A 12082-nucleotide genomic window follows, 5' to 3' on the forward strand; every position below is an offset into this window, starting at 1 on the left:
ATTTTTTTTTTCAGTTTTATGTATAAATTAAAAACTGAAATTCAGTTTTAATTTGAAAAAGAATTTCATATTAAAAAGAAAAAAAACGAAGAATGAGAGAAAGTAGAAAAATCCCAATTTTTGGGATTTTTCCACTATCTTCACGAGTTGCTCACATACAATTCCATTATCACTTTAGCTCAATTAATTCAAGCTGGAGTTGTAATTCATGCAAGAGGAGTGTTTGCATGATGATCATGCAATTTAAACTTGAAGTCTAAGTGGAAATGAGGCATGCAATCATTTGTAATTTGCTGAGAAATAGTGATTGAAGAATTATTCTTCAACCAGCAGATAAACCACTCATCCTCCTCCTTTTCCCTAATTCAAGCTTATTTTGAGTACCACAACTTAATCTAAGTCTCCAAGAGAATAGTAGGGAAGACCTTCTGGTGTTCACATCCAAAGAAGAAGGAGAATGCAGCTGAAGATCGTGAATCAAAGGTACTTCTAAGGTTAGTGTTGAAACTCTGGTTTTAATTTATAAGTATGCTTAGTTTGAAGCCAAAATTAATAAATTAGAATGCTTAATGATCCTGTTTTACTTCTACTACTTGCTTTCTGAATGCAACAACATAGAGGCTGAACAGAACTATACTTGAGAGAGTAAGAAGTCTTCTATCAAATGCTATCCTACCAGAAAAATTTTTGGCTAATGCAGTCTCCTATACAATATATACACTCAATAAATGCCCCCATTCATCTCTACTCCTAAAAAAAAGGTAGACCAAGCACCCTTCAAACCTGAGCAACCTAAGAGTTTTTGGGTGCATTGATTTTGTTCGCTAGAATAAAAGAGAAATTGAATGCTCGAGCTATTAAATGCATGTTTGTGGGGTTCACTGAAGGAGTAAAAGGCTTTAGACTATGGCATCCAATTGAAAGAAAGTGTTTGACCAACAGAGATGTCATTTTCAGGGAATATGAAATGTTTATGCAAAAGAGTAATGTCCCTGAATAATCATCTAAAGAGTTGATTGATAAAATTGAGGTGGAGCACTCACTTAATCCTAATTCAGCTCCCACAAGCTCAAATTCTAAAAATCAACATGATGAAGAGGAAGAATAGATAACCACTGATTTTGAGCAAGAGGGTCCAAATCTTAGAAATTACTCCTTGGCTAGAGAGAGACAAAGAAGAACTATAGTAACACTACAAGGTATGAAGTTGATTATATCAACCTACCATTAAATGCATCAAAGGAAGTGAGTGAACTAGAACCATCCACATTTAAGGAAGCAATAAGTTGTGCTAATACAAGAAGTTGGATAGAAGCTATGAATGAGGAAATTGAATCCCTAGAGAAGAATGAGACTTGGGATTTGAAACCTCTTCCTGAAGGCTATAAACCTATTGCATCTAAGTGGGTTTACAAGTATAAAGAGGGCATCCCTAATTTACATGAATCTAGATTTAAAGCTAGGTTGATTGCTAAGGGATTCACACAAAAATAGGAGATAGACTATAATGAAATTTTCTCACCAGTTGAAAACAAGCCTCAATTAAATTGCTTCTAACCCTAGAAGCTCAATAGGATCTAGAGCTAAACCAGTTTGATATTGAAACAGTTTTTTTGCAAGGTTATTTGGAAGAAACTGTATATATGAGTCAACCTAAAGGTTACTAAACTAAGGGGGAAGAAGACCACTATCTAGGAATAAAAGCCCAAACGTAGTAGAAAAAACCAAGACCCAACTCGAAATTATTTTAGATTCCAAAATACTAGTACACTGGCAAAATATACAGAATAACACAGATATTTGAAAACCTCAACCTACTGTAAAATTTATGTTAAGCATGCTTTACAATTTGGGAATTTAATCTTACAAAGAATGGAACAAAAAGGTCACTTACTTTTGTTTGTGACTCAGATGAAAGGACCAATTCTCCTTGAGATGGAATAGACGAACACCACCAATTAGAAACTTCTCTATTCTCTGAGAATTTAGGGTTACTGGTTTGTGGGAAAAAATCTAAATATTCAGAAAAAGGAGAGAATTTTAATGAGCTATTCACCGGAACGATTATGTGAAAATTAGTGATCTTCACCGTTTTTTCTTTTATCTCCCAGGTGTATTAAGCATCCCATGTTTTCTAATAACTCCCATATGTGGGAGTTAACTTTTTAAATTTAATTCATTTAATAAATTAAATCAAATAATTCATTTAATTAATCAATTAAATATTTAAGAATTAACTAAATCTAATCTAATTAATAGTCTCATTTAAAACATATTTAAATGAACATCTCTCACATAACCTATAGTTTTAATTCAATTAATTTAATTGAAACAAATTTAATTAAAATAAAATAAAATAATTAATTAATCACTAAATTAAATATCATATATTTAGTTTAACCTACATTTGAATCATATTCAATTGTATTTCTCTCATAACCTATAGTTTTAATGTGCATCTAATATACATTAATTTTAACATACAGTTTTAATATGAATCCAATTCATATTAAATTAATATTTTGAACTCCTTCAAATATTTAATTCTCTCATAAATTAATTTTGAATCATATCAAAATTAAATTTATATTATAAAGTTTAATTAAAATATAAACTTTTTATTATAATGTATTATTATACATTATACTATTTTCCTAAGTGTGAACATTACTCTATTCAACACATAACCTTTATGAGTTAGAAAGGGGACCTCATGGACCTACAGATCAAAAGCTCCAACGATATGAGATTAATTGGCTAAACTCATTAACCACATTCATCAATATTCGTTAACTATGGGTACAGTCCACTAAAAAGTCACAGTTGTACTATTCTCACTGTAGATATATTTTTGTGTCCATGGATATAGACCAATAACAACTAGTTAGTCCTTCACGAGTGTTCGTAATATCAGATGTGTCAACATTACCATTTTACCCATGTGTTACTTCTTTATCCTTAAGTACCAGTACTCCTCTAATGAACAACTTGTTTATGATCTAACCATTAAACAAAAATCCCTCTCAGTCTAGTGAAAGGGTGGGGCCCTTTGTTTAAGTCATGGAGACAACACTTAAGGGAACACTCATCTACTTACCCTATAGTCAGGAATAAGTGTTTTCCATCTTGTATTGTTATGTTCCCAGCTCCCACTCGGTCTTGTCCCCAAAATAGTAGGCACATTGAGTCGACGAACTGGTCACTCTCATCTATACAAATCAAAGGACAATCCCTCGTGAACAGGAGTTCATAATACACGTAGGATTAAGACTAAGTTTCCTAGGTCATTCTATTGAAATATAAACCTAACTAGTCAATGGAATTACAGCTAGTGGTTACTATTCCGCTATTCGGTCTTATGAAAACTCATTGCATAGAATACCTCCACTCGCATGTCACCTACACGAATGCATTGTATCATTGTGTTTGTATCAAATACAAAGTGGATCGTATCCATAGTATCACTAGGATAAGGGACCCATCATTATCCCTATACTATAGACCCTTTAGGCTATATTTTGAACATTGATACCCGTATGTCTCCACATATAGTTCAAGACTCATAAGACAGCCTAGGATGTTAGTTTATGGGATTTAGGATTATTAAGACAAAAAAAAAATACAATATAATCAATAACACTTATTGAAATAACATTGATAACTATTTATTGATGACAGTCAATTATTTACATTTTCTTTCTACAAAATTTAGGGCATAAAACCCAGAAAACTCTCGTTTGAACTAAAACTTTAGTTAGTAGGATGTACATAATATTAATAACCCAAAAGAACGAGAATGGTATACAAATACAATAAACTAGGGCATCCATATACCCATTACACATCTCCCACTTGCTTTAAATTATACAATGTACATGTCTTGTAGACCTAGACTCTCTAGATTACCCTTGAAACTTTATCTGAGAGAGCCTTCATAAATGGATCAGCAATGTTATGCTCTGAAGCGATCTTTGTGGCAATCATATCTTCACATTGCACAATCTTTCGTATCAGGTGATACTTCCTCTCAATATGTTTTCCATGTTTTTGGCTCCGAGACTCTTTAGACTTGGCTACTGCTCCATTGTTGTCATAGTATAAGGTGATAGATAAATGTTTAGAACGATTTCCAAATCATTGAGGAACTTCTTGAGCAAAACTGCTTCCTTTGCTGCTTTATAAGCAGCTACATACTCAACCTTTATAGTAAAATCTACAATGCATCATTGTTTGATGCTACGCCATATTATAGCTCCTAGTTCAGGTTGAACACTGATCGTGACATGGATTTCCTAGAATTTCTATCAGTTTGAAAATCAGAATCAGTGTGTTCTATAAGGATCAAATCCTTAGCTTCATACACCAGCATGTAGTCCCTCGTTCTCCTAAGGTACTTGATGATGTTGTTAACCACGGTCCAATGGTTTAACGCTGGATTGGACTAGTACCTATTGACTATTCGCATTGCATAATAAATGTCTGGCCTAGTGTAGAGCATAACATACATTAAGTTGCCCAAAGCTGAGGCATAAGAAATGTATCTCATATCCTCAACTTCTTAAGGTGTTTTAGGACATTTTTCCTTAGAAAAGTGAACTTCGTGCCTAAAAGTCAATAAATCCTTCTTAGAGTTCTGCATCAAATACCGGGCCAATATTTTGTCAATGTAAGTTACTTAAGACAGAGCCAACATTCTATTCTTACGATCCCTAATTATTTGGATTTCAAGAACATATTGCGCCTTTCCCAAAACCTTCATTTGGAATTAGGCTGCTAGCCATTTTTTAAAATCAATAAGATACCTTACATCATTCTCAATGAGTGGGATATCGTCTACATAAATTACCAAGAAAGCTACTTTATCATTGATGATTTTCTTGTAGAAACAAGGTTCATCAACGTTTTGACCAAAACCAAAATATTTGATCGCAATATAAAATCTAATGTTCCAAGATCTGGATGTTTGCTTCAACCCAAAAATAGATCAATTTAGCATGTAAACTTTTTACTTCTGACCTTGGGCTATTAACCCCTCGGGTTGAGACATAAAGATGTTCTCTTCAAGATTGCCATTCAAAAAAGCAGTTTTGACATACATTTGCCATATCTCATAATCATAATATATAGCTATGAACAAGGGAATTCTTATAGACTTAAGCACAGCATCAGGGGAAAAAGTTTCCTCATAGTCAAACCCTTCCCTCTGGGTATAACCTTTGTTACAAGTCTAGCTTTGAAGCTCTTTACCTAAATACATCTATCTTTCTCTTATACAATTTCACATACTAAATTGATGTACATAGACTCCGTTTCAAGATCCATGGATTTGACCTATTTGTCATTGTCTACATCATTTATTGTCTGCTTATAGAACAATGGATCTTCAATGCCATCATCTGGTATGACAAACTGAGTTCTAGTTAAACCTAAGTAACGATCAGGTTGTGATACAATCCTCCCAGTGTGTCGAGGCACTCTGAACGATTGAGCATGACGAGATTGACCTGAGTGTTAGCTTATTTATTGACTTGTGATGAAGGACCAACTTCATCAACAACTCTTGTTGACTCTTCAGTAGCTTCATTTAATACTAATTCACTCTATGGTTTATGATCTCTCATATGGTCTTCCTCCAAGAATTTAGCATTTGTCGATACAAACACCTAGTTTTCTTATGGGTCATAGAAAAGATCGCCTCTTATTTCCTTAGGGTAACCAACAAATTGGCATAACCTTGAATGAGGTTCCAATTTCTTAGGATTTGTTACTAACATATGTGCAGGACAATCCCAAATTCTGAAGTAGTGCAAACTAGGTTTACGCCCCCTCCATAACTCGAAAGGTGTTTCAGAAACACTCTTCAAGGGAACATTGTTCAAGATGTGAACTACAGCCTCTACTGTATACCTCCAAAACGAACTAGGCAAATGAGCATAGCTCATCATAAAAGAAATCATGTCTAACAAGGTTCTATTTCTCCTTTTCTGATACACCGTTCTGATGAGGTGTACCATGTGATGAGATCTGAAATTGGATTCCATGTTCGATCATATAATCCTAGAATTTTAAATCCATGTACTCTTCACCTCGATCAGAACGAAGTGTTTTATCATTTTTTCTAACAGGTTTTCAGCTTCAGCCTTATATTCCTTGAACTTTTCAAGGGCTTCAGATTTATGTTCCATTAGGTATAAGTAACCATACCTCGAATAATCATTTATAAAAGAGATGAAGTGTTCCTATCCTCCTTGAGCTTTTACATTCATTAGACTACAAAGGTCTGAATATACGAACTCTAAGAGCACTTTGGCTATATAATCTTTTCCACTAAAAGGTTTTTTATGTCATCTTTCCCTCAAGATAAAATTCACTAGAGGTAATGAATCATCTTCTAACTCGCTTAGAAGTCCATTCTTTATCAACCCCCAGATCTTATTGAGATTTATGTGACCTAATCTCAAATGCCAAAGATAAGTATTATTGTTACTTGGAGAAATTCTTTGCCTTTTTGTTTGAGTGTTTGCAATTTTAAACATCTCATGATTTAACAGTGCTTTTGCTTCAATTGGTCATTAACACATACAAATTATTTTCTAATTTTGCTGAACAAAGAAGTACACCATTTTTCATAATGAACGCTTCATTAATTGAAAAGGAAATTGAATACATTTGTTCAATTAAACATGAAATAGATACAAGGTTCTTTTTAATTTTAGGAACAACATATAAATTTTCTAAAAAAATATATCTATTTCCAAAAAACAACTTCGCAGCTCCCACTGCACGAGCTGAAATGGCATCTCCCATTCCAACCTTGAGCATCATTTCACCCTCCTCGAGCTGCTGGAAGAAATTAATTCCCTGTAAAGAAGAGCAAACACGATCAGTGGCTCCCAAATCAAGTATTCAGGCATTATGGTCATCTTTCACTAAACAAGTTTTTAGAACCAGTAAATCATATTTACCTTCTTTTTCTTTCTTCTTCTCAGCGAGGTACTTGGGACAATTGTGTTTCCAATGACCATCTAAATTGTAGCGGAAGCACTTGTTCTTATCGACCATCTTGGCATTGCCCTTGCCTTTCCCAACAGCGAGAGCCTTCCTCTTCCCTCATTTCTTCTTCTTGATCTTCTTAGAACCAAATGACGAGGTAACAAACTTAGTTTCAGATGATGAACTCTTATGGAACTTTTTGGAATGGGCAACATTTACCTCTCCCTCTACCGGTCCCTTACTTTTCATAAGAGACTGATAAGTCTGTAACTCATTTAGGAGGGTAATTATGATGTACTCTATTTTATTCATAACCACATTGCTGCAAAATTGGAGGAAATACTTCGAAAGAGATTCTAGAATAAAGGACATCTGACTTTGCTCATCGATGACTGCGTCATTCATCTTGACGACATTGAAATGGACCATCAGAACATGTTCTCTCACTGATTGGCATTCCTTCATTCGTACATTATAAACGTACTTGAGGGCCTCATGTCGGATCTAAGAGGACAATTGTCCAAACATCTTCTTGAGGGACTCCATGATCTAACATGCAGTGATTATGGCCTCGTGCTTCTTAGTAAGAACGTCAAATAGACTTCCCAAGATATGGACTCGGGTCTTGTCATTGGCCTTTGTCCAATGGTCATGAGCATCCTCACTGCTTGGGAGACTCGAGGACACTCCTCCGTTAAGAGGAACCATAGATCATATATAACTAGAATCGTATCCAAGTTAGATTTCACGTTGCATAGTTTTCATCATTCTTTAGTAAGGATATAATTGTGGAAAATATGCTGAAAAGAATGACAAACAACTTCAACGGGCCCTCGCTCTAGGAGGACCACGCAGGTGGATCATAGGAATCTTCGATGTGAACTCTTAAGCTGTGCATGTAAATAATCTTAAAATAGTTGTCCTCCCTTATTAATGCATGATCATCACTTTATTTAACCGATGTGGGACTTTGATTGATTCCCACCCAACAGTTAGCATAGTTGATTGAGTGTTATCACTAACCTTACGTGTTGAAGCTATCTCCATTCACTCGGCCAAATGTACTTCACACATTACACCAGATCAACCATCTTCAATCCATGGGTCAAGTCTACTTAGTTTGGGCCTAAGTGGATATATCCCAAGCCCAACAAATGAAAAGCTTGGTCCATTCCTATGAAATTTCCTAATACTTAACGTGGTTGATGGTTAACCGTTAAAAAGGGGCATATGATTTCGTTGGGACCAAATACTTGGAATTTGTCTTTTCAAATCCTCTTCTCAACCTTCTTGTATGTCTTAGTCCAAGTAAGCAGTTATAATTTGAACAGTTTTCTTGAAGAAAATTTTAATTATTAAAATATTTAAATTCTTTTACCAATTTGAACATAGCACAATTAGTTAAACATATGTCTTCGATTAAGAGTTTAAAAGTTTGAATTCATCCTGTTCAAATATTATGTGTTGACCTTAAAAAAATTGTTTGGAACGTCATTTATGATTCTATGTACAAACATGTCTGTCTTGATGTGTTTTTACCGGAAGAAAAGAAAGAATTTATGGAAAATTGACCTAAGAAGTTCAATTTTCTCATGTGTTATTGTGTATTGAACCTTAAAAAACATGTTTGGATCTTCATTTATGATATTCTATGTACATACATGTGTGTCTTGATGTTTTTTCACCGGAAGAAAGGAAATAATTTATTGGAAATTGACCTAAGAAGTTTGATTTTTTTCATGTCTTATTTTCTCTAGAAAATAAGACATTTAGTTCTTATAATTTGGTTAAATTTTCAATTTACTCTTTAATGTTTTTTAAAGTCTCGAGATCTTCATATCTCATATTGGAATCTGAAAGAAAGATATAAAAACCTCGCAATTCTTAAAAAAAAAAAAAATAGGTTACTCTTTTTCATTTTTAACTAGTTTTGAAATGCACTTGTGTGATTATAAAATATGACATCAATGAATATTTGGTAAATAATATTAATAATAATAACAATAATAATAATAATAATAATAATAATAATAATTTATTATTATTATTATTATTATTATTATTATTGATTCTAACTCAACAATTGTGAACAAAAAAAACGAGGGAGAAACCTTACCATCTTGAGTTACTCCTCTAATAATCAATTGATTTTGAGATGACACTCATATTAATATGATAATCTCCTTTTTTCATTATAAATTTTTTTTATTGCATTTAACCTCTCGTTTTTATGTATGTTCCTCACCTACTTTTAATAAAAGTTCATTTTATTTTTTAATGAGAAAATAAAAACAATATGAAGCGAGACTTTGAATGACGACAAGGGAAAAAAAGTTTGAAATTCTATATTAAAGTTGGCATTCTCCATCTATAATTTGTTAAATACATTTCAATTCTAATATTCATCATATGTCAAATTGAGTTTAACTTAACAATAATTGACATAATTTTTTTTTTTTTTAGAAATTGAAGATTTGATTTCTCAACTATGTCGTAGTTGTACTTAAAAAAAACCGAGTCTGTCAAAGAACCGAGTCTAATCTTGACGTCAAAATGGTCAAGAGTGGAGCCATTTAACGAAAAGTAACAAAGAATATGTGTAATACAATAGCTGACAAAATCATGCAAATGATGTCACTTAAATTAATATTATTAAATACCATTAAACAATTTGGTTGATTCCTTTCTTCTTAATAATTTTTTTTTTCTTGAAAAAGATTTTACCAACTTCCGTTCAAATTAATAATTTAACTTGTACATAGAACGTGGGTAAACCAATGATTAAAATAAACATAGTTCAATTGATATTAAATTAAACTATTTTTAAATATAGAAAAATAAATCAAAATATTTATAAAATATAATAAAATATGGTATTATCAAAGTGTCTATCAGCATCTATCATTGATAGTTCTAAAATTTTGTTATATATTGTAAATATTTTCAATAATTTTACCATTTGAAATAACGATTTTGAAATTAGAAGTTTGATTCTTCTATCACATAAAACAAAATGTGAACTTTCAAATTTACATGAAGCTTAATCGGTGGATTTTTATATAAATGAGAAGAAAAGAGTTTGAACTTTCTATCATATATAGTATCATATGAAAATATGTTGTATATGGTGAACTCTATCATTTTTAATGATAAAAGAATTATATAATTTTTAGCATCATCTAGCTTCTTCTATCTTGAGTTTTAGATGTAAATATGTCAATAGAAATATAGGGATTTAAATTTTATAAGAACGTTGATGAAAATGTAGAGACAGATTTTGGTCAATGTTGATCGAAGTTTGAATTTGATTTTTAATTGTTGTTAGAGTTTTAACATAGTTTCTAATAGGGTTTTCAAATAGAGTTAATTATTACTTGATATATAAAAGATGATGTTGATTCTTAAAATATAATCAAAACTTGACCACATCATATTATTACGATTGATGTGTTTATGAAAATATCAACCTTTCACTACTTAATTATTTTTAATTAATTAAAAGAAATTGTCACCAAAAATTTAAAGTGAGTATATTTAGTAAAAATTCGAGATAAAAAATATAAATCTTGAAACCTTAGAAATCAAGTTGAATCAACTCAAATTTCATTGGTAAAATTAAAACATTTTAGAACTTAGGGATTAATTAAATTGAAATCAAACTTATAACTTTAATACTAAAAATATAATATTTTGAAATTTAAAGATTAAATAGAAATTAGACTAGAATTGTAGAAAAAAATGTGGCTTTGAAAAATAGGGAAAAACAACAACTGACTCAAAGAAGTCTCATTGTCTCATGTGCTCCACCCTTTTTTTCTTAACCTAATTTTTCTCAACTTTTGACCCAACAAAAACTATTTCCTGTTAAACTCTTCAATGGGTAAAACTCAAAAGTAAATTCAAAAGTTTGTGAAGAAGAATGAGAAAAAAAAAAAAAATATGAAGCAAATTTTGTGTATAAATAAGAAACCACCAACATCCTCAAACTTCACAAATCATATTCAACAAGATTTCATCTGGTCTTTGTATTAATTTTAATAATTATCAGCTCAAAACCCTGCTCTCTTTTTTTCTCCTAAAATGAAGATCCAATTTGCTTTCTTTTTTGCCATTTTGCTTCTTCTTATCAACACTCATAAGCTTGAAGGTGGTAGAATAATGAAAGAAGAGAATCAAAAGTGGTCGACGGTGGTGCTTCTGCAGTCACTAGAGAGGGCACCGGTTCCTCCCTCTGAAAAAAATGGTCACACCAATATTCCGGTGCCGGTCCAAGCCGTCCAGCCTAGGGCTTTTGCCGGAAAATCCATGGCGGCGCCATTCTCGACACAAGTCTATCCAAATCATGTTTTCTAATCATACGATAAAAAAGATGATAAAAAATAAATTTTTAAAAAAGAAAAACAAATTACACAGTGATAAAGGAGGTCGATAGTATGACATTATGCCAATAAAAATGTAAAACACTATACAAATTGAACTACGCTCTTGTTTGCATCTATCTATTTTCTTAAGTGTGAGGTTAATTGTTTATGTTAATTTTTATTTTTGTTTAGCAATTTAAGTTAAATACTAATGTGTCAAGTGAAAAAAGGTAGGTTGTTTAGGAAATAATATCTATGTTGTATAATGCATGCTTTATTGTTTTATTTTAATTATTAATAGTATCAACTTTGAACTATTAGACGAGTATATCTTAATTGTATTGACATGTGTACTCTTATTCTTAAAATTAAGAAATTTAAATCTGTATAACTTTCGTATTTGTTTACTGATCATTAGTATTGTCCTCAAAACCATATGGTGGACACTTCAAAATTACCATTAGAGCAATAAGAATCCTTTAAAAATTTGAATGAAAATTGAGACTTGAAACGGTATAATGTAGTAATTAGTCCATGTTTTGAGAGTGATTTTAAAAATGGTTAAAATATATTTTTTTCCTCCTTTGTCATTTTGAATTTTTTAAAGAAAAATTATCTTTTTAGTGTCCAAGTTTTGAAGAATAACTATGTTTGGTTCCTGTGTTTTTAAAATATAACTTTTTCGTTTTTGAATTTTTAACAATAGTTTCATTTCATCTCTAAATTTT

Source organism: Benincasa hispida, chromosome 5 (assembly GCF_027475165.1).
Source record: "Benincasa hispida cultivar pf3 chromosome 5, pf3_genome.v1.1, whole genome shotgun sequence".
Lineage (NCBI taxonomy): Eukaryota > Viridiplantae > Streptophyta > Magnoliopsida > Cucurbitales > Cucurbitaceae > Benincasa > Benincasa hispida.